At 39.2% G+C, this 27,626-nt stretch overlaps 1 protein-coding gene and 1 long non-coding RNA gene across 4 annotated transcripts in view; one reads left to right on the top strand and one right to left on the bottom strand.

Moving 5' to 3' along the window:
• Positions 1-27,626, top strand: part of CALCR (calcitonin receptor) — a 141,504-nt gene that overhangs the window by 18,177 nt on the left and 95,701 nt on the right. The window lies entirely within an intron of this gene.
• Positions 4-18,154, bottom strand: LOC146544103 (uncharacterized). 2 transcript variants are annotated; one of them, XR_014884236.1, is made up of 3 exons: positions 17,953-18,154; positions 1,095-1,234; positions 4-383 (listed from the first exon to the last, which is right to left on the bottom strand). It is a non-coding gene; the product is annotated as an uncharacterized LOC146544103 (long non-coding RNA). The 2 variants fall into 2 exon arrangements; XR_014884237.1 differs by having other exon boundaries at positions 1,095-1,230.

Below are 27,626 nucleotides of genomic sequence, written 5' to 3'. Positions count from 1 at the left end.
TAGTTAAGGATGCTATGTTTTTCTGTTTATTTTCGTATGAGATTATTGATGGTAACTCTCTTGTCTAAGAATAATTCCCAGCAAGGGAACAAACATGAAAAACCTGCAAAATGTTTCATTTCTTCAGTGCCATCCTCTGATCCAGTCAAACGTTATCAGAAAACATGTTATAAAAGCTGCAGAATCCATCTCCTGTAATTACATGGCACCTCTATATGTTCTTTCTCCAGGCAGTTCCAAGAAAATGTGAATTGCGGTCTTCTTTCTCTGCTGCCCTTGATCCTCCTCTATAACATGAAATATTTCTTGTACTTGAGTGTTCCCAGTTGAAGTATATGCAAAAATACTTGCAACAGCGGTCTGTAAATTATGATGGGGTACTGCTGTGAAGATACACAGATGTATCTTGAAAACAGTGCATTGAAATTAAGGTGATTTTTTTTTTTTCTATTTAAAGGTGTAATGTGTAAAGTGCATCATATCCCTTTGAAGTTAAAAGCTATCTCATACTAACAGCTGTCATGGGGAAGAAACTGTCATGGGGCTCACTATTTTTTGTTGTGTGTTCATAACACAGTCCTAGTTTCAATACAACAGAATTAGAATATCAATTGCCTGTTTTTATCAGAGCACATTAAAGTGTTTAACCAAAGTGAAATTGATTGCATTGAATTGCAAATTTCAGTTGAAAATAAATTGAAATCACTGTAGAGAAGTCAACATGCTTTTTAACTTCATTGTACAATAATATGAGTTTGAAAAATGACTCCATATTCTCCTTAAATGGGATTATATTGTTAGCTCTGTGCACTGAGATTTATGTTGTCTTTAGCTTGTGTCTTGAAACTGTCACGGGTTTAGGCTATGCGTGTCTGTCAGGGAGCAGTTACTAGTGCCAATCCTTCCTTAATCTCTAGTTTCAGGTTTGTTGCATGGGAGCTACCAATGAACTTTACTATATTGCTAGTATACAAATAAACAAGTGTAAGGAGGCTGCGTGTTTCATTTTAACCTGACAGGCTGTTCAAAGATCTGCAAAATAGCATACTTCTCACTCTTCCAAGCTGCTGGCTCCTGCTCAGCTTTGTACTCACCATGTGCCTTAGCCAGCTGAGTAATGGAGTCTGCTTGTATGATGGAAAGACAAATCTCACCGAAGGTATTTCTTGGGCCTCAAGTCGATCTTTCTCCAGGGTATGGAAAGGGAGTGCTGGCTGCCATCTGACTGACCTGTCTTGGAAGGAAAATGAATTATTTCAAAATAGTAGTAGACTTGAATGACTTCTCTATTGTGCTCATTTGTAGCAGCCAGCAAGTAGTTTAAAAGTTACAGTATTAATAAAAATGATCTGTGGAAAAACATGGAGAGTAAATGTCAACATTTTTAGGAGCTGAAGAAGTTGTCACTTTCAAACTATTACTAATATGAAAACTTTTCTGTAGTAGTAACACAAAAAGAACAGAAACAAACCTTCCTACCCAGTTCTTTGAAGATGCTTTGGCTATTGTGCCTCTCAATTTGGCATCAGGAGTCATCTAAAAATACGTCTCATGAACAGTGTAACTAGCTTGACTCAGGAGATTTTTGGATATTGTATTCTTTTATAGGACATTATAAAAGTCATTACATGAAGTTACAACTATTTTTGTGTTTGCTAAATTATTTGGGACTTACAGCCCACCCTGTGAGACTGTAGGCGGTGATATGTGAAAATGGCAATTTTTTCAAAAATCCAAAGCCATACTACAGTGACAGAATCAGAAAATATCTCCAAGTTGGAATGGCCCCACAAGGATTATCGAGTCCAACCCCTGGATCCACAAAGCACCACTTAAATTCCAAACCCTACATCTGAGAGTGTTGTTCAAATGCTTTTTGAACTCCAGCAGCCTGGGGCCATGACCACCACCCTCTGGTGAAGAACCTTTTCCTAACATCCCACCTGACCCTGCCCTGACACAGCTCCATGCCGTTCCCTCAGATCTTGTCTCTGGTGGGGCACTGAGAAGGCTCCTCAGGGCTGTGTCATGGCACAGAGCTGCTGGAGTATCTGAATATATAAACAAAAAATAGCATAATATGTAATGATATATAAAAGAAAGATTCGATGAAAATTTGCATAACTTCCAGGCAAACTGCACTGTGAAGTGGTTTGGCTATCTCACAGAGACTGTATTTTTCAAAGGTTTTTGCCAATACACAATTTTAGTTATTGTAAAACATTCTGCTTCTTAGGTTATCTGACCAATATAATGAGCTTACTTTATGTTGAAATAAAGTGCATACAACTTTAATGCTATTTGTTTTCTGTTTTTCCAATTTAGGAAAGAGCTGTATTATTCTTTGCTCATGCTAATGAAAGCACAGCATTTGAAATTATTTCCAGCATATCAAATTAGTTAAGAGCTAATTAAAACCTAATTGCTATATCTGACTTGCTGGAAAACACAATTATACTTGCAGACATTATCAAAAGTAAGGACAAGGAAATTAATTGTAACCAGGATGACTAATTTCATGATGGCAATGATACTTAGGCCAGCATTCAGTTAATTTCAGGTTGTTTTCACACTATTAAGCCTCAATTTTTTTATTTTTTTTTCCCCAGAAAAAATTTTAACACAACGACAGTCAGCACAGATCTTCCCTTTCCATGTGTGATCTTCCTTTCTCTTCAAGTTTTCACAAACCTCATCTTTGGTTTCTGAAATCAGAGAGCCACATCCCTACTGTGCTCCAGGCTCAATGACCAGCTCTGATCCTCCTCAGCAAGGAGGCTTTGGGGCCACAATATGAAGTGAGTCTTAGTGCCCATGATGAGGCAGTCAGGTGCAAAATCCCAATGAAACTAACAGCTCATTTTAGTTTCCAATAACTTAAGGTGAAGTACTTAAAAAACTGTACTAAATGTACTAAGTAAAATTAGTTTTATTCTTACATCCAAAGAGCCCTACGAATGCCTTCATTGCTGTCTAATGGCAATTACAAAAAGCATACGGTATCCTTATATGTAGGACGTAAATAAAAGAAGGCATACAAGTCTCTGATTCTGCTTATTATCACTTTTAAATTGTGAGCAGATTTTTTTGTCCTCTCTAGAAACAAATTGAGTGCCTCTGCTGTCACATTTTCTTAATTTTCTGCATCTCCTTGTATCCATGTGAGTGATGTGGTACCTTCAGTGCCTGGGATGGCTCCCCTTGTGGCGTGGGAGCTCTGTCCTATCAACAGCTGTGTGAGAGGAGGCTGCTGCAGTCAGAATTGCATGGCATCTGGAGCTTGCTTGGAGCTGTGGAGATGGCAGAAGTTCCTGGAAAGTGTGTCCAGCTGGAGAAAGTTATTTAAGGTTGCACCAATACTTTCCTAACTGGTGTCCATATGGAGAATTGGGTGGTGTCCTCATGGAACAAGCTGTTCTTGTTTCCAGCTAAGCCACATTAAAGTCAGCTAAAAATGCACCAATTTCCCGGTATTAGTTCTTTCCATGCGATGTGGGGTAAAATAGGATTCTGAGGAGGAACAGAACTGATTTTTGAGACTGCAGCTGGGGTAAGGATGTGGCTATTGGCTTTCAGAAATGAAGGAAGGTGAGGTCTCTGAAGTCCTGAATAGGAGGGAATTTTGTATTTCAGGTCCCAGATGGAAAGGAGAATTTGCGCAAATTCTCTTTTTATTCAAATATGTTCTGGGAAGAAGAAAAAATATTGGGGTTTAGTAGCATGAAATCAGAAGTGCCTATGTAGTTCACCTGCTGAAAGAAAGGCCTTGTTCAGCCCTGGGCATCTGCTGTCGTGGTTGGACTGTGGTCCAAGAGGGATGGTTCCCCTGCTCCATCTCAGATTTGAGCTCTGCTCTACTGTTCTGCAAGCACCTCACTGCACCTTGATCCTGGCTTGTCAGGCTCATGCTCAGAAGACAAGTTGTGGGTATTTCTGATAGCTGCTTTGGGTGTTTGCTTGTAATTGAGTCTTAATTAATGAGGCTATTCACATCAAAATGTCACTTAGAAACAGCATGAGCATTGCTGGATCACTTGCAGTTGTGTTCAAATGAAACACAGCTGTACAAAAAGTACTTTCTGAATTTCATTTCCGTAAAACTTGTAGGAATTATAATTAGCCTCTTGAAGTCAGCCTTTCTGAAATCTTCTGTCAGTGTATTTTCGGGACTCCCTGATACATGCAAGGGGCTACAATGTCTTATCTGCCAGAAGAAGCAGAAGCCTTTCTGTCTCTTGTTACAAAGGTGTCCTCAGGCTGATGTCGCTGGGAAGCTGAACTCTTGTGGTCCATTGCTGGCCAGGAGTGCAAACCTCCTCAGAAGAGCAAACCACAATCTGTCAAGGTTTGCACCAAATCCTTTCAGCAAAGGATGCTGGTGTAATTCTAACACTACTGGCATTCTTCTGGCTTAGAAAATCTTTTGCTATTCAGAACTGAAGGATGTATGCAAACAGTTCCCTTTCTTAAGAGCACGTGAGTGAAGTGTCCCTAACTGTACTGTCTGTGTAAAGCAGTCTTTCCAGTTGTCAGATCTGCCTGTATGCTCTGTTCATGTGTCTGCCTGTATGAATTCCTCTTTACTCCAGGGATTCCTAGTCTCCCAAAGTGGCTTCTATTCACTTCAGTCTCTCTTTTAGTCTATTTCCCCTTTATTCTTTAGTTTGTTAGCCGCATTTTAAAGCATTAGATTGCATCTGTACTGCATTATGTTCTTCTGGTATAAAAAATGTCTGTTTTTTTGGTTACAGTAATCTAATTACACAGCAGAATCACATTGACTCCTTAGGGTAAGTTGTAATCAAAATTTTAAAAATATCCTTGGAACTTGTCAGTGTTTTTTTTGCAGCTGCAGAACCTGTGACCCCTCACACCTGTAAAGACATAGCTTTGGTGATCATTCTTACCAATTTTGAGAGAACTGTTTTCTATCAATGTTACTACAAAGTTACTTCATTTATATATTTCTTTATCCCATGTGGCATCAAAACTCTTTGGCGAAATAATGATTTTCCCTTGCAAGATATGAAGATGCATTCATGACCCATTGTCATTCTGAAGTGCATCTAATATTTTGGGGGTAATTACCCTTAGAGGACTTTGAAAGAATGGAATTAAGGTGCCTAGTTGGCATGCTGTAGTTAAACATGGCTTCATTTTGGTTCATCATCATTAGTAAATCACCCAGACTGCACATCCCACACTCCAGTGACTTCTTGATTTGATAAAAAAATGGCATGCTTGATTTGTAGTTACACAGGTCTGGCAATTAAATAGCTCTAAGCTTCAAAGCTTTTTAAAATGTGGTTACAACTCAGCCAAGGCTCCTGGGACTGAGGCGTCACTGCAAATCTGCTAGCACAGCCTCTAGCTCACTTTTGGCCTTCTTGAACATTCCCAGATGTATATGGGTGCAGTTTGGGAACTGTGTGAAGCAGGGTTATTCACAGTAGGTGGCTGGGATGTGGACACCCTGTTTTCAAAGAGAAGACAATTTAATAATGTTTGCTGGTTATTGTGCACCTTAGCACAAGGGTACTGTTTTGGATGTGTTTAATTTGCAGGTGTAAACATAATCTTAGTGTTTTGAATGCGTTCACTCTGCTTTGTACTCATTCAGAAGTTTTGTTAATAATTTTCTATTTAAATAGGCTTTGAAGAGAACAACTTTAGTTACTGTTTTATGTCTATATATGTTGTGATTTAACCTGATAGGTGGCTCAGCATCACAAAGCCATTTGCTCACCCCTCCCCCCATTCTTCTCAACGAGGTGGGAGAGAGAATCAGAAAAAAAAGAAAGCAGAACTTGTGGGTTGAGATAAAACTATTTACTAAGATAGAGAAAAGGATAACAGTTATGACTATATATTTATATACGAATGTAACAAATGATTCTTAAGCAATTGCCTACCAGCCCTCAACTGATGATCAACTTGCCTCTCAGTGAGCAGAAGAGAGCGAGATGAACTCCCATTCCCTTCAGAACTCCTTCTGCATGATGTCACATGATATGGAATATCCTTTTGGCCAGTTTAAGTCAGCTGTCCTAGTTCTGTTCCCTCCATGCTCCTTGGGCACCTCACTAAGAATGGCCTTGGCTCTTTACAACACTGCTTAGCTGCAACTATAAACATCACTGTGTTACCAATATTGTTTTTCTCCTAGTACCAAAACAGCATCATACTGGACACTCTGAAGAAAATAATTCCATCCCAGCTGAAACTAAGACAGTATGTAAATCTATATTCCTAAGTACATCTTGCAAATATTAATCCAAACTGAAAAACTTAGCAACACCCCATGAAATACCACATTCTACAACTCTAAATCAAGGACTACACTGGCAAGACTTTTATTGTGACCTATGAAAGGCAGAATCCTTTCCAGGAAGGACCTGGAATCCTGCACAGAAAATGTGTTGCCCTTATTGGAAATGCATTTAACCACTAAGGCAAAAATAGCAAGAAGGACCCATTTCTCTATTCCTTACCCACATGAATATCTGCCTTCAGGGACCATAGTGAGACAGAGAGTAAAAGGTAGAAAGACCACGCAAGAGGTCTACCTACCACTCCAGCTTCTCTTCTTCCTTCTCTTCCTATATATTCTCAATAGGAATGATCTCTGCATGCCAGAGACCTGGGAAATGATGCTTTTTCACCGCATCAAAAATGCATCTCTGCAAATGTTGTATTAAACGAGCTCCCACCATGGTGCTCTGGAGAGCCTGACCCTGCACTGGCAGATCAGGGTTCCAAAGAGTTGGAGAAAAAAACCATATGCTTCAGGGCTCCCCATCTTCTCTTCTGCCGCAGAGAAGTTCAACAGGATGTAGACTAGATCCTGTGGTGTACCTGTAGAATTGAGGGATTTGGGATAACTGCTATGAAATCAGGCACTGGAGTGTAGCTGCTGGGGCTGGAGCAAGCTGCAAGGCTCTGGGGGTGGTCCCTCTGGCCAGGGGGGCATTCTGAGCAGCTGCCGGAGGCGGGGGGATGTTTGTGAGACATGCTGATTTCAACCAGCAGCTGCTGCTGCAGCTAGATTGTTTCCTGTAGGATGTATGTACTGCATGTACTGGTAGTGTCAAAATGAAATACTCTGAGTTTCCAGTTTGTGGGAAATTAAGAAAAAAAAAAGGAAATTGTTCTGGTTCAGGCTAAAACCAAATAACCCTCCCTGTTTTCCCCTCAAACTTTTTCACAAGTCAGAAGCCCTGCTGTGCAGCCAGCTTCACTCCACAAACAGATTGGAGTCTTCTGGGAGAATGTGCACTACTCATTCTTGATTTTGCAGACCAGTGCAAGGCTGAAAATGGAAATTGGATCTTAGATAACTTATCCACTGCAATGGTGACCTTCTAAATCAGCTGGTATTTCTGCATTAGATCAGATCTTTCATCTTCACATATGATATTAAAACTCAGCTCAGAAACTAATGCAGAAATGATCAGAATTCATCCTGATCCTCTTCAGGAAACCAAACGAACAGTTGAATTCAAGAGCTTGATGTCTATTCCTGGAATGTTTAGAATACTAAAACATAATTCACCCTGTAAGTGTGTTCTAAATGTCAGTTTTAAGAATAATATCTAAATCACACAAAACCATATGATTTAAAATCACATGGTGAAACTGTTTAAAATCACATCTGTGAAACCATGGGAAAAAGCAGAGTAGACACACAGATGATGAAGGGCTGCTTTCTTCTTCTGACAGGGAGCTCAGTAATGTTTTTTAGAGGGAAATCATAGGTATGGGACATGCTTCCTCAGTCTGTACAGCATGAGGACCATCTTCAGAGTTTCTTAAATCCCTTTCTGGCAAGTGTGTTTGCAGGGCTCGCTCTATGCCAGCTAATAGAGGAGATTAATTTTTACACTTGCTACTCAGGATTCATTTTTAAACTTGAACTGCAGCATTTATATTCTTGGTCTTCATAATTCCTGGTTCAATACCTGATCTGTTGGCCAAGGAAACAGTCATTCCAGAGAGGGGTGAAGTCTTGCTGTTCCAAACAATAGGGAGGTAATATAAGAAAACTGAGTTCTATGTGGACTCATCTTTGCAGTTTCCTGATACATTCCAGAGGCTTTTAAAAACTATATTCTTGATATGATAATACCAGACTATTTTTGTCACAGAATGTAAAAATATATCTTCTAAGCAGAGTGCTAGGTTTGACATGACAGCAGTGATGGCAGAGCTGTGTACTACTTACTATGCAATATATAAGTTTTTATTATGTAGTAATGAGCTATAATAATTATATTTTTCTGAAAAACATGGAGAATTATTTGTCTACATAATGAACAGAAGGAATTGTGTTCACTAGTCATGGAAACTTTTAGAAGATGCTGAATTTAAAAAAAAAATTATTGGTTCAAGAAATAAGTCTTTTCCAGTTTCAGGCACTTTCCCACTACAGCTCAATAGAAAGATTCCTCTGTTTTCTGTTTTTGTTTTCAAAGACACAACTGAAGTAATTATTTTTGCAGAGAATTAGCAAATGCTCCATTTTTTCCTAGAACTATTTGAGATACCTTTATGAAATGCCTGTGCAAACCTTGTTTCTGCCCATGAGGAAAAAATCCTATAAAAGCTGAAATTTCTTAAAGCTTTGAAACTGAAACCAAAGTTTGATCATTCTTTAGGGATCATTCTTAGTCTACTCAAGTACAGCTCTCATAGAACTCAGGCTTCACGGATGATTCAACACTCACTGATGTCAATGGAGAAAAGTCCATCCAAACTCTTGCATAGCAACCTAATGATATCAGAAGATGACAGGTGCTATAACTTGTGCAGATTTAGTACAACAGCTGGTTAGAAAATGGAAACAAACTAATATCTGGTAAACTGCCTTTTAAAGTTGTTTTCATTTTGAGGAGTTATAACAGCAGCAACTTTTGTTACGGAACTTTTTGGGGCTGGGTTTGTTTTTTGTTGTTTTTTTTTGTGAAAAATTTTTCATAAATTGCTAAAACAATATGAAATTATTTCAGCAAAATGGTTCTAAAACCATCATAGACCTGCTTCTTGACAAATAACTATAAAGAAGAGGATACTAGAAGGACAACAACTTTATTAAGAAAGCACAAAAAAAATCAATGGATTTCATTGTAAATGCAAAACTGAAGATTATTTAATGATATTATTGAAAAAATGTATCCATTTTATCTAGAAAATGCAAATAGCCCTATCTAATAATGGGAAGAAATCAATTAAGACACCAAAGCACTGCACTGGTGTGACTTTGAATCTCTATCTATCTCATCAAAGACATTCAGCTTCTTAACCTTGATTGTAAGAGTGCTTCTTGAACTCATGAGAAAAGGACTAAGAGGACATACTAACAGGTATTCTTTAGCAGTATTTTTTTTGCTTATGAATCATAAGGCATGTCTAGTTGCCTTGGTGGAGAAAAGTTTACAAGTATACTGTTCTGCTACTTTGAAATCAAGTTTTCTGAGCTTATTTTGGTGGTAAAATTTTATATTCATGAAAAGACATTAAACTCTTGGGATAACTCCACGTACACATTACTTGGAAATTCTGCTGTAGTTCTTAGCAAAATATATTTTTAGGATTACAGCTCTGAAGTGTTTATAATTGCAGTCCTAAGAGCTCAAAAGCCAGTGCTAGTTATACTTTCCAAGTATTAAGGGCAGATCCTTCAGTGCTTATTGAAGAAAATTGCTCGGTAGTTTCAATGGGAATTTAGCCTCATCAGTAAGCGCTGTGAAGTCAGGCCCCGAGAGAGTGCCTCTTCATATATCAATTGCAATTAATTCATCAAAGGAAAAAAACACACAGATTGCGTTTAGAACATCCAATCTCATCTCAAATCATTAGTTACCTAATCATGAAGGAAATTAAAATACTGTTAGAATTAATCATGTGTGACTCAGCAGTCCATAGGACCTTCAGCTTCAGACTGAGTTAAAACTTTGCATTAATGCAAAGTGCTAAACAAATGCTAAACAAACACAACTGGGGATTTTGCTAGATCAGATCATCTTTTGTGCATAAACTGTTGTGAGGTAAGTCTAATGTAACATTATTGATAAGGCATGATGAGGAGAAAGCATTTCTGATAAAGAACGTAGTTATCTGAAGAAAACAAATGTTGCTTAAGATTAAATCCTGCATTTCCACTTGGGACCCATGTTGACAGCAAAAGATGACGGCAGTTATTTGTCATATCAGTGTCATTACAAAAGTGATGGAGAAGCTGCCTCTGCTTTGCAAATGAAGCTTGCTGATTTTTTTATTTTTTTTTTTTTAAGTACAAGGTGATGTTTAACAGAAGAGCCATATTATCTGGCACTGATCATGTTTCCTCGGGACTGTAAAGCAGTGGTAGGTGGAGGCTTGCTCACACAGGGACCTGTTGGACTACTTGTTCTTAAAAAAGCTTTGTCCGCTTTCCAGAGCAACTAGACAAAGGCAAGGGTTAGGTTTCTATCTGTAACAGGACAAGAAGTCAAACATATGAGAACTTTTATCTGCTGCTTTTTTGTGTGTTTTTTTTTCTTTTTCCCTTTACAGTAATTTTCCATGAACTTTCAGGAAGTCATAGAATCATAGAATCCTTAGATTTGGGAGGGATCTTTAAAGGTCATGTAGTCCAACTCCTCTGCAATGAACAGGGACATGCACAGCTAGATGTGGCCCAGAGCCCTGTCCAGCCTGATCTTAAAAGTCTCCTGGGTCAGGGCATCCACCACCAATCTGGGCAACCTGTGCCAGTGCCTCACCACCCTTACTGTAAAAAATTTTTTCCTTGTATCTAACCTAAACCTTCCATCCCTCGGATCATTTTTGCAGCTCTCCTCTGGACACACTCCAGCAGGTCTACATCTCTCCTGTACTGAGGACTCCACTTGTGGATGCAGTACTAAGATGAATTCTGGCCATGCAGGGCAGAGGGGTAGGATGACATCTCTCAACCTGCTGGCCAGGCTTCTTCAGTCAGTATCAGCCTGTTTATAAAACACATGACAGCTGTGTGAATGAACTACTTTCATCTAGTGATTGTATAGGCACGAGAACAAGGTGCAGTGTTGCTGAACTGACTGTACTATTGCAGACTGCTCTCTGTGTAGTGTATTTGCAAACTGACTGGAATGCTGTGCTCTAAGTTTGACTTAAAAAAAAAACACACCAAAAACCAAACAAACCTGACGTGCTGTGGAGCTGAACAAGATTTGCAAATGCATTTATGCATTTCCTTTTTAGTCCTATTTAAAGTGTGCAGCACTGCAAGAGATTCTTGTGTCTACTGAATTGCATTTCCTTTGAATGAATTCATCAGGTAATATTTCAGTTACATTTTGATGTTTGTATCTCACTGAAGAGAATGGGATTTGTTCTCACCTTTGCTGCTGCTAGATCTATTGGTTTTCTCTAAAGGAGAAGCAAGAATGTGACATCATGCCTAAAACCAAAGTTTACTGCACAGTAGTTGATATATTCAAAGATAATAAGAAAGAAATGTGCCTAGAATTTCTATTTAATAAAGCTGCTGCACTTGTGAGTTGCTGTTTGTTCTTTTGTGGCAGCACTGTGGTTATAGTTCCACTGAATATACATAATTTATTTCTTAGGACAAACAAGATAATAAAGGCTTCTTGTGAGTGTATGCTTTCTTAATTAATTACAATTCCTTCTGACTAGCTGGCTTTAATTTCTTAGATATCAGTAACAACAGAACCTCATAAAATGTCCCACAGGTTTCTGTATGTTCTGTATCAGAAGTCTCTGATAGTTTTCTTTTGAAAATGATGTGTAAGACACAGCAAACAGTAGTGAAAATTGTGCCAAGAAGAGTCCCATTCTTCAGCATTTTGGACTGTGCGTAGAAAATGAGATAAGCCCCTCACATAGATGTTTTGTCAGTCTGTTCAATACGTGCTCTGCACAATAGCTGGATTAGTTATGCCTTACATTTTTACAAGGAGACTGAAATTCAAATGTTCATGGCAATGAATTCCTTTGTTTGCTATCAGACGTAGTTTAACTGATGAACCTGAAGCAATCCTGGCCAAAAGACACATCAACAGCTGCTATCTGTACATGGAAGTAGCGAGAACACAAGACAAATGTCTTCAGTAGTGCTTTTCATCCCAAAATTCTATTCCTGTAAAATAGTCCAGCTATTTATACCGCTGTTATTCTGAGATAACCTTCTTAAGAATCTCATGCAGTTTATAAAACATTTTTTTAACTGAGAAATTCTTACCCGTATGTTATGAAGAAGATTCACTGCCTAGCATCAAATCTATCACCTGTTTTTTCCCTCCAGGGATGAGCATGGGCTTACAGATCACTGGATCTGTATTGTACTCCTGGACAGTATTAGTTGGACTCCAGAGCCTTGTTCTGCAAAAGCTGGCTGTTGTACTTGACATAGATCAGAACAAATTGGAGAGAGAAGCAGAAACTGGGCTGAAATGTGTCTCTTCTCTCCCGGACTTCTGGAAATAGTAGAGTAGGACCTCCTACTGTCTTCTCACCTGGAAAGCAGTATGTATTAATCCATGTCTGGACCTCTGTATCAGAGGGCAACAGGATGCATTCCTCTGCTGTTTCCTTTGTTTGGCAACTGAGAAGCAGGTACCCAGACTTTGTTCCGTTTCCTGCGGATTGTCATGTTCCCAGTTTCTGCAGAAGATGGAAGAAAGTGCAGGATCTGTCTGATCTCGCTGTTGAGGAGAACAGGAGCTCAAATCCCTTTGTTCTTTCCTTTTCATGTTCTAAATATGTGCTTATGAGATTGTAATTTTCATTGAAACTTTCCTTCCTTTCTAGTATACAATGCTTTAGGAGAAAATAGCTTTGAAATTATGAAACTCTGCAAATATTAAGGATGTAACTGACCAAATAGCACATACAGCTCTAACCAAAGACTTGTATCAATCAGCAAAGTTTCAGCAATCCAACTTTCCTGGGAAATGCCATCAGCTAAAATTCTCATTCTTACAGCTGTGCTTTCAGTAGCAGAATTTGTTTACTGTCCAGAGCTATGGGATTCATCACGTCAGTGAAGTCAACAAGAGTTTTCTCATTGTTTTGGAGGTTGACTGCTCTTCTTAATCCTGCAGAAATACTGGCTGGTCCCAATCCTTTGCAGGAGTAACCTAGAAGCTATCAAGCCAGAGGAAAGATTCCTGATGACTGCAGTGAGCTTCAAATCAGGCTTTAGCACTTGCAGCATAAAGCCAAGTAACTTTCACTTATTCCAGGAAACTGCTTACTAAGTATAGAATTTAATTTAACAGTAGTTAAAATATTACTTGATCAAACACCCATGTTTTAGTGAACTTCCACTGTTGATGAGCTGAAAAGGTATATTCTAATTCTACAGCAAACACAGATTGCAGGCTGGCTATTTAGCCTAAAAGGCCATAATGATGCGTTAATTGCAAACTTGTAAGATCACTGAAACAAGTAATTTGTCCTTGGTGTTGTTAGCGAAAAGAAGTGAATTTCTCCGCTAGACAGTGTATGTTTGAAAAAATAGATCGATTCCCTGCAAAAACTTGCTTTTAGAAAGATTTAGCATGAAACCTAAATTCCTCTAATACTCGTGTTGCACTCCAGAGAATGCTGCAGGGCTTCTTGTGTGAGCAAATATTATTTCTGTGAGTAATGGCTGCAAAGCCTGAGCCATCTGGCAGTGCTTGACTTCCCTTTGCTTCTTACTGCTTGGTTCCTTTATTGTGGTAGCTAAATGAGATATTATAATTAGGGACCCACCAAAACTGTATTCATTTTGAGAGGTCAAGTTCTGGATACACTTTTCAGACAAATCTCCCAGTACTGTCTGTGGGAATGTTATTTATGTCAGGATTAAGGCCTGTATTTGGCTGTTAATTTCATAGCACTGTTTTGCACAGCCTGATAATAGGAAAGCTCATAAAATGAAGATGCACATAGCTCTATGACTAAACTCTGAAATGCATGTGAAAATCATTTTTCTTTTTATAATTACAGCTGGTGTTTTGCTTCTCTCTGCCAGCCCTCATTTTCCTTCATCCACATACTCTTTTATTTCTTCCTGATACTGGCATGAAAATTGATTTGATCACTTCCCAGAAGGTCATAGAAAAGATCTCTCATAATTTATAGCTAGTCCTGACAGGACTGCTGAAATGAGATGACTGATGTATGTCCATATAACACTGTTGACTTTCATTCTGGTTGATGTTCGCAGAGATACAGGTGTGGATCTGTGCTTCCTTTCTGTACAAACAGACAAGTATAGTCTTCTTTTAATATCTTGTGAAGAAAAGCTGTTACAGCTGTTTTTCCCACTGACTACATTTTGCAGCTGTAGGAATTATTCATTGCTCTTAAAAGCCCCCAATTTTACCTTTGCTCATGACACACAACAAACCTATCCCTCCATTTCCCTTGTCTGCTGCAGTGAGAGACCCGCCAGTCTTGTAACGATGTCTTTTATCTATTTTAGCAAGTAATTTAGTACAACAGGAGCAAACCAGTAGATCAGAGTGGTTGGTGCTTATGCTCATCACATCTTCATGTTTTGGGATTCTTCATGTTTATGCATGTTTTGGGATTTTGCTCCAGCCTGGGATTACTCTAGTCCTTTAACCAAAACTTGTTAGCACACAGGTTTTTGTAAACCTTTCCTTCTTTGACTGCAGGCCCGTTTATGTGGCTTTGTACTCTGTCTTTTCAGTTTTATACTGGCAGGTGAATGGCAGTGGGAGATAATTAATCAAGGCCTCACTGTTGCTCAGAGAGATGTTACACATTGAACCACACCTTTATTCTATTCCTGCCCATATCATTTCCAAATAACACTGTGATATCTCCTGTTGATTCCTTCCATACTGTGGTCAAAACTGAATTTGTTTCAAAACTGTTTTATAGCCCTAAGCTGATGTACTACTGCAGATATGGCCAGTAAGTCTTTAAAGTGCCCCTTTTTTTTTTTTCAAGTTCTCCTGCACAGTCTTCAGTGTATTATCCTTTTCCCAACTACTTTTATAGGTCCCCACTCTCAGTGCACTAGCTATCCCCCCCTCTTGTCTTCCATTTTGTCTTTGTTCCTTTTTCTTATGTTTGTCTTCTAGAGCAACAAAGCCATTCTGGAAGTTTCATTATTTTTCATCCTTCCTCAATGCCTATCTCTGTCACAACAGTGTTCAGCTGTACTCTCCAAGTGCTATTCTTTGTTGAGCCATTTTCCGTCCCACCATTCTGCCCTCAGACCATGCCTGAATTCCATTGTGATTTCCAGCTGCATCTCTAGTGCTCAGGCACTTTTTTTTTTTTTTTCCTGTGGCTTCTCTCAGGGAACGCTTCAAATATAAATAGCTCCTATCAAGTACCCACTTGATGGTAAAGTACATCCTGTAGCTTCTGCATTCAGTCATCTGCAATTATTTGGTTTCATCTACTGCAACCTTACCTGACATTATCTTTTCTTGACTGCCTCCATTTTTGAAAGAAAAAGCAAATATGAAACACATCTCTTTATTGTCCTCTCTTTAAAGGTTTCCTGTGTTCAGTGTGTGCTTGCTGGTTTAAACACGTTGCATAGGACAGTCCAGTTCCTTCATTTAGAGCAGACAATTGACTTCTGGCTGCTGAGGTCAAACTGCATGACTTTTTTAATCTTTTACCCATAAGGTTAGATTCTGCTTGCCCTCACAGCCCACAGTGCACCCTGCAAACTAGATCCAGAGCGTGTGTCCTACAATCTGCAGCTGAACAAACCCTAAGGGCAGTTATTTTTTTCACAACAAGCAGGTCTGGTGCAGACTTTCATGCTGACACCTTTTTATTGGTTTCTACCAGTTACTGAGTTCTTGTGTAGTTTTCATACAGATTGAATGAGCTGACTCATTGCCGTTGTGGAGAAGCCATTTAGTATTGCTGGACCTGCTGCTTTTCTCAATGGTGAGTTATATATATAGTATCACAGTTAAGAAAGTGATAACCTTGTAAACAATTCTGCTCATATGGCCAATGATAGGTTTTCTCACTCTGGAATTCAGTAAGTGCACTTAAACTCTTTTTATGACCTAAATGTTATGATGTCTGTCAGATTTTCATTTGGAAAAGACTTGTCTTTTTATTCCCCAGATGCTGATTTTCAGGTGAAATAAATTGTACTACATCTACTAATATTAGTGGGTTTTATTACCTTAAAGATTTGCCAGAATTCTGAAGAACACGTTTTTATGTTCTTTCAAACTACCCTTTAAGTATTTAAGTTTGAGAAATTGTGTTAGTGTTTTAAAATTCATGTTTGGTGGTATGGGAATATATCTCATTTTCTTCAGGAAAATGAGAAAATTAAGTCTTCTCTTTGGAGAATTCCTTAGCTATAATGTGGGTATGATGATACTCACTCTTTAATAATGCATATAATTTATTTTAACATGACTGTGATAGCCAAAGTATCCAAAACTGGCTATTCATAACATACTTAATTAGCAATTCCAGTCCTCTTTGTGAAAATGAACAATTCAGCTGAGTCTTGGAACAATGAGGTGATTCTAATTGAAACTTCATGACCCAAAGGAAACCAAAAGAGAACTAAATTATTTCAGTAAAGCTTAGACAATTATATACTGAAACGTTAGCATTAATGCAATCAGGAGTCATAAAACCACAGAATTACAGCTTAGTTGAGGTTGGAGACCTCAGGAGACCTCTGGTCCAATATCTTACTTGCAGGAAGGTATGGTACAGCTAGATCAGACCAGGTTGCTCAGGAGTTCATTCAATCACATCTTGAAAATCTGTGAGGATGGAAGCTGTACAGTCTGCTGAGATGTTTAACAGTCCTCATAGTGAAAAAGTTCTTTTTATATCCTGCCAGAAACTGTTGTTTCAGTTTATGTTCATTAACTTGTCCTTTCACCAAGTACCACTCCAAAGAGCCTGGCTCCATCTTCTCATTAAAGAGGAAAGCTGCTATTTAGTTCCAACAAAACCTTCTCTGTAGGCTTTCAAGCCCCATGCCCTCAGCCTCTCCTCCCAGGTCAAGTGCTCTTACCCCTGTCCATAACGATGGCTCTCCACTGTGCTCACTTCAATTCATTAACACTTTTTTTTAAAGTTGGGGCTCTAAAACTGGATGCAGTATTGCAGATGTGTCTGAAAAGTGCCAAGTAAGGAGTGATAATCACTTTCCTGGATTTGCGTAAAGCAGCCCACTGGCTGCCATCATTCCCAGAGCACACTGCTGGCTCCTGTTCGGCTTGCTGTCTGCTAGGACCCCCAGGGGTGTTGAATTGCAAAATGTTCCTTACAGGCTGTTTCTCTGGCCTGACTAGTTCCCTCTGAATGTCCTTGCAAGTATCAGCTCTGCCTCCCAGTTTGGTATCACCTGCAGATCTGGTAGATATGCACTGCCTCATGTACACTGGGTCACTGATAAAGATGTTGAACAGGACAGGTCCTGAGACAGAACCATATAGCAGTCTGCTTGTTACAGGTGTGCAAGTGGGGCAAGACCCAATGACAGCTGACCAGACCATCCAAAGAGTGTTTGACCAGTCTAACTCTTGTCATTCAGGCAGTAGAGTCCTAGTTTGGATGCTACAGTGTGGAAAACCTTGATAATGATGTGATGCTCAAAATTATGGTTACTTTCAGTCAGAGAACAGAGAACAGGCATCACTTCTCTGTTGAGATCTTGTCACGGAGTTAACGAGATCAATCTACACCCGTGACAGGGGGGCGGTAGGCCCCTGCCCTCCCCTCCCCAGCCCACAAAATGGGAAGGAAGGGAGGAAAACAAAAAAAACAGCGGCAACAATCTATGGAGGAAAACTTATTTTACTAATTATGATATCGGAATGCAAGATAACACAATATAATACAATCTGATTGAAATTGAGTAATAAAAAAAATAAAAAAATAAAACAGGAGAGAGAGAGAGAGAGAGTTCCCGATACCGATTCAAACCTGAAAAGCTTGGAACGGCCAGGAAAGCACCCTCCAGCACCCACTGCCAGGCAGTAAGAGACCGCCCCACCCGGAAGGGCCAGATCCCATGACTTCTGTAACGTATAGGGATAGGTGCCTGGAATTGGAGCATTAACACTTTAACTCCCAGTACACTACATGATGTATTGATGCGGAATACTGAGAACCAAACCAAAACAAAAAATATAAAACCATGACAGATCTGCAGCTGAGATGGTTTAATTATACATAGATGTCCATTCATAGAATCATAGAATCATAGAATTACCAAGGTTGGAAAAGACCTACAAGATCATTCAGTCCAACAGTCCACCTATCACCAGTAGTTCTCACTAAACCATGTCCCTCAACACAATGTCTAAACAAGTGTGTGCTTGTAAACCACACCAAAGTTGAAGTCAGAACAAGTTTTCCGGCTCTGGTTGAGGACCCAATTGGCAGAAATCAGCTCATAGTTCACTTTCCTTAACTGTTTCTGTGTTTTCTCCTGTCAGTGCATCTCTGTGGACTTGAGCATGAAAATGCATTTATAGGTCTCAGCAAGTGACAGATGTATCTCTAAGTTGTTTGTCCTTGTTGATGACAGAAAAGGTGACAAGATGCTGTGTATATGACAGTGTTTACTGGGAAATAAATTATTAGGGAAGGGTTCAGACCAAGTCCCACAGAACAGAATCCTCCATCAGACAGCTCTCTGGAAACCATGAAATTTGAGAAATGTTCACCCGTCTTTGAAAATGTATTTTTAAAAAAACTTTTTTATGTGTTTAATTTTTCAACAGTGTGCCTTCCCATCAACCTACAGAACGTAGGTTACAGATTCAGATAACTTAGGGGACAAAATGTATGAATAATGGCTAAAATCTAAAGATTGATTAAAGATGTAAAGTGCTAAGTCGGAAGCTAAAGCAAAAATTGTTTTGTAATACTTTTGTGTGTTTGCAAAGCCAAACACTTTGTAACTATGAAGTTCCATAAAACATTGTCAGTAAAAATAATATACACAGAACATTAGGACAGCAGATTGGTTTCATTTATACCATCCCTCCTAAGTGTTGTTGGATGAAATCATGGCTAATACATTGTCACAGCTTCTGTCTTTATGGACACAACTGGTAGTTTAAGGTTGCTGCAATTAATGATTTTTAAGCTTCTAGCTGTGGCTGCATGACACTTAAAAACTGCTATGCAACATTTTACTTGTGTATCCTTATGCCTGCTTGCCTCCTGCCTTCTAAAACATCCACAGTTAAGTATCTTATGTTAGGAGGAATAATATTTTTCATTCTTTAGATTAATTGCAGAATGAAGAACATTGTATTGATTCCCTCTATATTCTTGCAGTGTTAGACATTCCTTAATGCCTGATCACTGGCATTTTTTAACATTAAATAAAATCTGCTTTTGTATACTAACCAGTAATAATGGTGAATTATGCACTTGGTTTATTTTAGCCTAGATATCCGTGTATAATGTGTACGCTTCTGAAGCATCCACACAGTCGATTAACTTAATAGTTACTTGCTATCTCTGCAGACAGAGAGTTATTTCCCATTTGTTTTAGAGCTGTGTAAGTTGTGATAGTTTAATCCCTGTCAGTCCTTTTGAGTCATTTTCTTGCTCACTGTTCCTCAGGGATGGAAGTGTTTCACCATGAGGATGGGACTCTTTCCACCCGTAGGAACAAAAAATCACTGAATATTGTGGCACACTTGTGTCACTGGGAATTTCTGTAGTTCTTATTTCAGATACTTTTTAAGACACAGTCTTGTAAAGTAGAAGCAAACTGATGACATGCATAAATGCTCAATGAACAATGGAGCTCGTTCACTGCATTCAAGTTTAATGATTTCGAGAGATGGAAACTTGTTATTGTGGTAGATTTTTAATGTCATTTATAAGCTGCTACTGCTGCTAAGGGACACTCTCACATTCTGTTGAATTCATCTGTCGTTCATCAAACCAGCAAAGATAAACAAATGATAGTACCATGGCTGTGCATTCAGCCATCACAAAGCTGCTCTGCTACCACTGTCATGGCAATATGAGACAGAAAGCAGAATACAGCACCACCACATGTAGGCTGTACTCCTGATGCTGATGGAGACTTGCACAGCCGTGCAGTCTTCTCGCACAGTGTGATACAGAGCTGATGATGATGCTAATCAGGAAGGCCAGAGCTGCGTCAATCCTCTAGGCCAGATGTCCATACAGAGCTGTGCTTTGATGGGATTCTCCATCACATAGGGATACAAGTCCTCCCACTGTTTACCTTTTTCTTAGTAGACTTTAAGGACTGGTATTTTATGGGTTTGTTTCTACTCAGGGGTGAACAATGTTATCTTATTGTAAGGATATCTCTCTGTACTGTCAAGCTTTTTGTATAGAAGAGCAATTCATGAGAATAGGTCCTCTCACTGATTGCTCCTTACCAGTGTATTTACTCTTAAGTAGTTATAAGTTGTTTGTCTAGTATCACAGTCTAGTATCATTTTGGAAGTTAGGAATTTAGGAAGTTAGGCTGATTTGTATAACCTCCTAAATGTTGTCATGTTTCGTCTTTTTATGAATAGGTCATCTTTCATCCCCCTAGGGACATCAGCCCTGCCCAATAAACCTTCAGGAATTCAGTCTGCTGAGGTTCTCCACTTCTTCTTCTTCGTGTTTATGGCTTTTCTAGCCTGCACTGTGCTAACCATCTTATGGCAATTCTCAGGTGCCTCTCCTACTTCTAGATAGTCCCAGTGTATTTGAATAGTGCACCAAATGGTAGAATGTTGGGTGAAACTCTTTATGCTGCCTCTACTTCTTTGGAGGAAATTAATATCTGCTTTACTGTTCTCTAACTTCTCCTCTCCTTTGATTTGTATTGAAGTTGGCAGAGGCCAGGCTGCTGAGATCACTGGCTTTTATGCTAGAGATCGTCTTCCACATACTGCATGGTCTCTGTCTACCATACTGTATCTCTTGTGACACACTTCAGTTCTTCGGTTGCACAGACAGGTTTTTCTTTGTACATTTTAACACTGCTAAACACTTAGTATACGACTAAGTCTCCTGGATATTACAATAATGCAACCAATGGTTTATATCACAGGAGCTGAAGAATCAGTCTATGAGGTGGAAACGACATACAGTTCTGGTAATTCCTTAGTATTGTTAGGTCTCATGGTTTCACAGTAAAACAAAGAGCAAAACATATATATATAATGTGAATGAAAACAGAATTTTATTAACTTCATTGTGGACTCGAAGTATGCTGCTGACTGTAATACATTTGTCATTCCTGAAAAAGTGTACTCTTGAGTTCTTTCAGAATTCTCATAGATCCCAGTAATGCTTGGCTGATCTAGATAAATTCAGACTGTTCTTCTAGCATAAGACTTTAGCTCTGCAAACCAGTTAAATCAGCTATGATGAGACATTTCAATGATTTTATGTAATTTACGTTAAAATGGGTATTAAAGTATTTCACTAAATAAACTAATCTATTAACGTTCCTGGGATTTTTTTTTTATGACAGTTCTCACTGCTAAGAAACAAAAACTTTTTCATCCTGCGCTGGATTTTACAGATGGCATAAAAATACTGAGTTCCACCATTCTAAGTAAAATGTTTTTTCTCCCTTTTTAAAAAACCACAAGTCCATCTCCCCAGAAAGAGAAATGAGACATTTATCATACTCAGCTGTATCTCTCTAACAGTCAGCCAACTATGAAATGATGTTTCAATTAAGTTGTTTACAACCGTAGATTACTCTAAATTCATTTATTTTCTGTTAAAAGCACAGCAAATCTATGATGGCAGCTTGAACAATTTCTGTTCTGTTGTGTGTTTATTCTCTTTATGTTTTCTGCTTGCTTTTTCTTCAACATCCTCTCTGCTGCTTTTTAAACCTCATCTTCTGTTAGGAAGTTACGCTTTTGAAATTTCTGATTTAATTCCCTAATAAGTTCTTTGAGAGATTAAAAAGCCTATAGTAAAGATTTGGTTTGGTTTAAGAAAATATTATTATTCCTGTGATTCTAAGAAACAGTTGGATGAAACGTCTTTGTAGGACTGTTTTAATCATTTTTGATAAAGCACTTTTCTGTTAAGAAAATCTTACCGCATCAAGATCAAAATACTTCATGGAAATGTGTTCTCTTGAAAGACTGAATTGGGAATTGCCACACATGCCCAATGTGTAAATCATTCTCATTCTGTAAATTCGTGCGGGTGTGTGAAAAACAACTCATTTGGATCAGCCAATCCACAACAAGTTTTCTGATTATCCTTTGTGAAATATAACCTCTCTCTGGATGGAGATTGTGAAGAATATTATTTGTGTAATTAACAAGTACTCAGCTGAAATTGTCCTTAAAAGCTTGAATTTACTATCCATTTCACAGATTTACATTTCAAAAGCAAATATATTGCCAAAGTGTTTTGTTTGCTTGCTTTGTTTTTATCTGAGAAATAAGTTCTTTTTTTTCCTGTGAATAGAAACACAGATTAGAGATTTAAAATTGCTATGTGTAGAGGAACTACAAATAGCATGCAAACTTGTTTCAGAACGAAAGTGGCATTGGTGACAAGCAATTTGAATGCACTGTCATGGAAGTACTAAGAGGACTTCTTTCAATTTCCCCAAGAAATTAAAGAGAAAAAGAATAGAATGTGATTCAGCAGTGGGGGAATTTCTCAAAACTACTTAGGACAGTTGTTTGCTGGATTTAGGACAGTGCTTTAATCTAAGTTCTTTTTTAAGTTCAATGTGTGCTTTACATACGTTATTGTTAGTCAGTTGCCTATGTTCGTTGTCCAAAGACTGAGTCACTCCAGATCAGAAATGACTTTTGAAAAGCCCTGATCAGAGTTTTAATTCTTTGCACGGAAAGACTCAGGAATTTTCACTGTTGCATCCCTGACGGTGCCTGCCAGGAGATGGTAGGACTCCATGGAAGGCACAAGGATGGCTAAAATGAGTCACTGGTCTGTGTGACTACCAGAAACTGCTGAAAGGAGCAGTACATCAGGATGTGTTTGCATCCTTGTTGTGTCATGCCTGGTCTCTTACCTCCTCTGTCTCATGACAGGCTTCCTGATGAAATGCTGCTGTAGTCTGTGTCTTTGGTTGTGACGTCTCTCCAGTAGAGGTGCTGAAATATGGAACTACAGAAAATTGCATGGTGTGTGCTGAAAGATGAGGCTTTTGCTGAAAGTGACAACTGGAAATGTGGGAAGAGTTTTCTTTTGTGTCAGGCTGTGTATAGACCACTTCTTTCCATAGCAGCGGTAGCCTACCTATTCACATGCCATTTGCCCTGTGACCTGCCCCCACAGCCCACTGCCAGCATATCTCTTCCAGGCAGTGATGCTCTGCTTGTCACAAGGCAGTTGTAAGGAAGGCTGAGTTGTGTCTGCTGCTCCCTTCATGAGCCAGTCTGTTCTGTCTTTCTTCTGATACAGACACCAACAGGGAGCAAACTGTTACAGAAGGAGAGCTGCACCTGCAGGCCAGCCAGAAAGGGCACAGGGTGGATCTTTCTCCAAACACTTTGTTATTTGTTCCCTCGTACAGAGGAGAAGATCCAGTTTGCAAGACAGTTCCACTAGGGGTGGAATAATGGGGCTTATTAAACACCTTTAAGCAAATGTTGAAGAAAAAAATATTTTTAAAACAAAAGATCAACATCCATACATTTGCCTATTTTTTTTTTCAGCTAAGACTATACAACATAGTGAACTTGGTTTTGCAAATAATTTCACTGAACTAAAAATTGGTGAATTAGTGATTTTTTTAATGAATTTTAGGCAATTGCATTGAATTTATTTTCAGATACAGTTGACTTTCTTTTCTCCACTTAAGGTCTTTGGTTAACAAAACTCAATATTCATCCCAGGAGAAGTTGATATTTTCTGCTCATTGTTCAAGAGGAAATTTCAAATCATTGCTCAGCTTCAGAAAGACAAAAGGTTCATGATACTTTGTTTTGGCAGTTTCTATGGCCAGTGCCTTCAGCAGCATTCCTTTGTTTTCACAACCACTCCACTGTTGAGCACCATTCTGGATTCAGGTTGCCAGGATAAAATGAAATTTTTTTTTCCATGCTATGCTAGTGAAAACAGAGAGAATGTTCAGGATGCGCTTTGGATTACCTAGTGAATAATTACAAGGTCCCAGCATCTCCAGCATTCTCTCAGAACAATACTAAAATGATGATTTTATTTTGGAAGCAATAAAATGTATAAGAATAATCCATTTAATCAATTAAAAAAAAATAACAGAATGTGTAATAACAGAATGTGTAAAAAGTGAGCATCTGGAGCAGGTTTGCCATTCTGTTGGACTATATGAGCAGTCACAGACTACTACTCCCAGAGCTGCCATGCAGGTGTCATGCATAGGGTGACCATAATGCAGACAAGGGGGGTAGGTTGGCTGAAAAGAGCTGGGAATAGTTGGCACAGAGGTACTCATCTGTGCTTTTCCTAGAACTCTACATGATGAAACTGACAATTTTCCTTAAGAATTTATTCACCATTCTTATGTGCAAGGTGACAGTAAGTAGAGGATATCAAATTCATGTCCTTCATTTTCATCCCATCTCCCAAGTGGAGAAGCAAAAAGGAAGACATCTTCCTCAGCTTTAGCACTTGTAAAAAGAAATGCTCAAAAGAGCATCCAAGCTGAAGTGACCTGAAATTGTGTTTATCACTTCCATAATATTATTATTCCTTCGGGTGTAAATGTTTATCTGCAAATGCAAGTCTATCAAGTTAGGCCTCTGTGCACAAATTCACCATTTGTGAATAGAAATAAATTTTGAAAAGCAATATGAAAACAAAAATTGAAACCTGCCTTATGGGATGTGGCATTTACAGAAGACAGTTCTTAGCTCACTGTTCTTTTCAGTAACCAGCTCTCTATCAAGGGTGAAATAGCGTGTGGAAGACCAGAAAGACTCTATTTGAAAACTACTGGCCTTCTTTTTTTGTAAGGAGTAGTACTAGCTGCTGCTGTTGAAATTAAATGCACTACAAAATGAATTCCAAATCTTACCTCTACATAATGTGGGAATATAAAGAACCTGGATTGAGATCTACCCTTAAATATTGTGCCTAGAGGGTTTTTTTTTGTTTGTTTGTTTGTTTGTTTGTTTGTTTAATATATATTTATCACAATTTGAAAATGCAAATCTTTATTTAGAGACTTCACACATGGAAAAGTGAAGTGCCCATCAGATGCCATTATGTATGTGTGAAAGCAAACAACACTCTCACTTTGAGTACTTTTTTGATATTAAGTGAATGGTCATATGCTAAGTTTTGCACATAATTCTTTTTATCTGGGGTCATTTAGCTGTTTTCCACAAATGCTTTGTGGAAGACATTGTGAACTGTTCCTAATGACTAGAGAGAGGCATGTTGAGAACTGTGCTCCACCCATGCACATCTGCATTCCCAAATCTTCACTGAGCATCTTCACAGGCTAACTGTTGCTTTGGTGCACAAAGCACATCTGTCTGACAAATAAGGATTCCCAGTGACATGAAACCGTGGGAGCAAAATGGTTGTCTGTATTCTTCTAATGAAGTGATTAAAAATCAATATAAAAACAGTATTTTGAAAATGTGTTTGCTGTTGCTTCTCAATATTAACTGATCTTGAGTTACAGTTTAACCCAGAGAAGGCATTTGATACTGTCTCCCACGACATCCTTATAACAAAGCTGAGGAAGTGTGAGATAGATGAGTTGACGGTGAGGTGGGTTGAGAACTGGCTGACTGACAGAGCACAGAGGATTGTCATTGGCGGTGCAGAGTCTGGTTGGAGACCTGTAACCAGTGGTGTCCCCCAGGGGTCTGTGCTGGGTCTGGTCTTGTTCAACATCTTCATCAATGACTTTGATGAGGGGATAGTGGCCACCCTCAGCAAGTTTGCTGATGATACGAAGTTGGGAGGATTGGCTGACACGCCTGAAGGCTGTGCTGCCATTCAGCGAGACCTGGACAGGCTGGAGAGCTGGGCAGTAAGAAACCGGATGAGGTTCAACAAAAGCAAGTGTAGAGTCTTACATCTAGGGAGGAATAATTGCATGCACCGGTATTTACAGGTTGGGGGATGACCTGCTGGAGAGGAGCTCTGCAGAGAGCAGAGAGGGACCTGGGTGGACGACAGGTTGGCCATGAGCCAGCAGTGTGCCCCTGTGGCCAATAAGGCCAATGGCATTTTGGGGTGCATTAAAAAGAGTTTAGCCAGCAGGTCGAGGGAGGTGATCCTCCCCGTCTACTCTGCCCTGGTAAGGCCTCATCTGGAATAGTGTGTCCAGTTCTGGGCTCCCCAGTACAAAAAAAGGACAGGGATCTCTTGGAAAGAGTCCAGTGGAGGGCCACAAAGGTGGTGAAGGGCCTGGAGCATCTCCGCTATGAAGAAAGGCTGAGTGAACTGGGTCTGTTTAGCCTTAGAAAAGAAGACTGAGAGGGGACCTGATCCAGGTCCATAAATATCTAAGGTGTGGGGGCAGAGTGGCAAGGTCAGACTCTTTTCAGCAGTGTGTGGAGATAGGACAAGGGGAAACGGCCAGAAACTGCAGCATAGGAAGTTCCGCACAAATGTGTGCAAGAACTTCTTCACGGTGAGGGTGACGGAGCATTGGAACAGGCTGCCCAGGGAGGTTGTGGAGTTTCCTTCTCTGGAGATATTCAAGACCTGCCTGGACACCTACTTGTGCGACCTGGTGTAGGGAACCTGCTTTGGCAGGGGTGCTGGACTCGATGATCTCTGGAGGTCTTTTCCAACCTCTTCGATTCTGTGATTCTGTGAAATCCTGCCTTGAATTGCAGAGCTCTGCCAGAGATTCAGGTGTCTATGAGAGAATATGGAAGTTTGATTCATGATTAGAATCATGAGTTGCCACTCGTTTAAAAGTTGGCATAAGTTAAACAAGTAGGAATAATATGTCTCACAATTAAGCGGGTGTATTTATTTAACTTGGAGACTTATCATGCTTGCAGAAAGGAATAATAGTGAAGAGAGAGAGCTGAACAGAGCCTCAGTACTGCTGTGTGTGAATGTTAAATATTTCCTATTTCAAAATTAAGCCATCTGTCATTTCCTCTACTTATCTATTAATTGATGCTTATCACCCTCACACTGCATGTTCAAGGGAAGATCTCTAGGATAAATGTAATGAGATAAGAACATGAAGAACATGGTAAACAATGCTGAGTACAAAAACGTGGAGTAATAGCCCAATTCATGGCCAATGATCCTATTAAATTTGTCTCTCGTTGGTTTCAATTTAGAAAAGCACAAAAATGCAGACCTAAATCTGTACCTCTGAAATTATTTCTGGCTTTGTTAATTGCAATGAGGCTTTAGCGCGTTTCTATTTAAATAGGCATTTATATCTTCTTTGGGATAAGATTCTCCTGAATGAGGTTATTGGTCAGAATGTACAATAACTGGATTTGTGGTACCAGAATCCATATTCCTGATCCATATTTTAATGCAAGTTACACTGATTTAAAAAGACTTAACCCTGGGGTGAGGGATGTCTGCATGTGGGTTTTTGTGTGCAGCCACTGAACTGTAAATCTTCAGGGCAATGAGAAGAGCTGGACTCCTCTTTTGTCTTTGAGAGCAGTTTGGCTGCTGTGACATGCAAA

This window comes from Meleagris gallopavo, chromosome 6, assembly GCF_905368555.1.
Source record: "Meleagris gallopavo chromosome 6, MGAL_WU_HG_1.1, whole genome shotgun sequence".
NCBI classification, from domain to species: Eukaryota; Metazoa; Chordata; class Aves; order Galliformes; family Phasianidae; genus Meleagris; species Meleagris gallopavo.
This window is presented reverse-complemented; position numbering and strand designations above follow the sequence as displayed.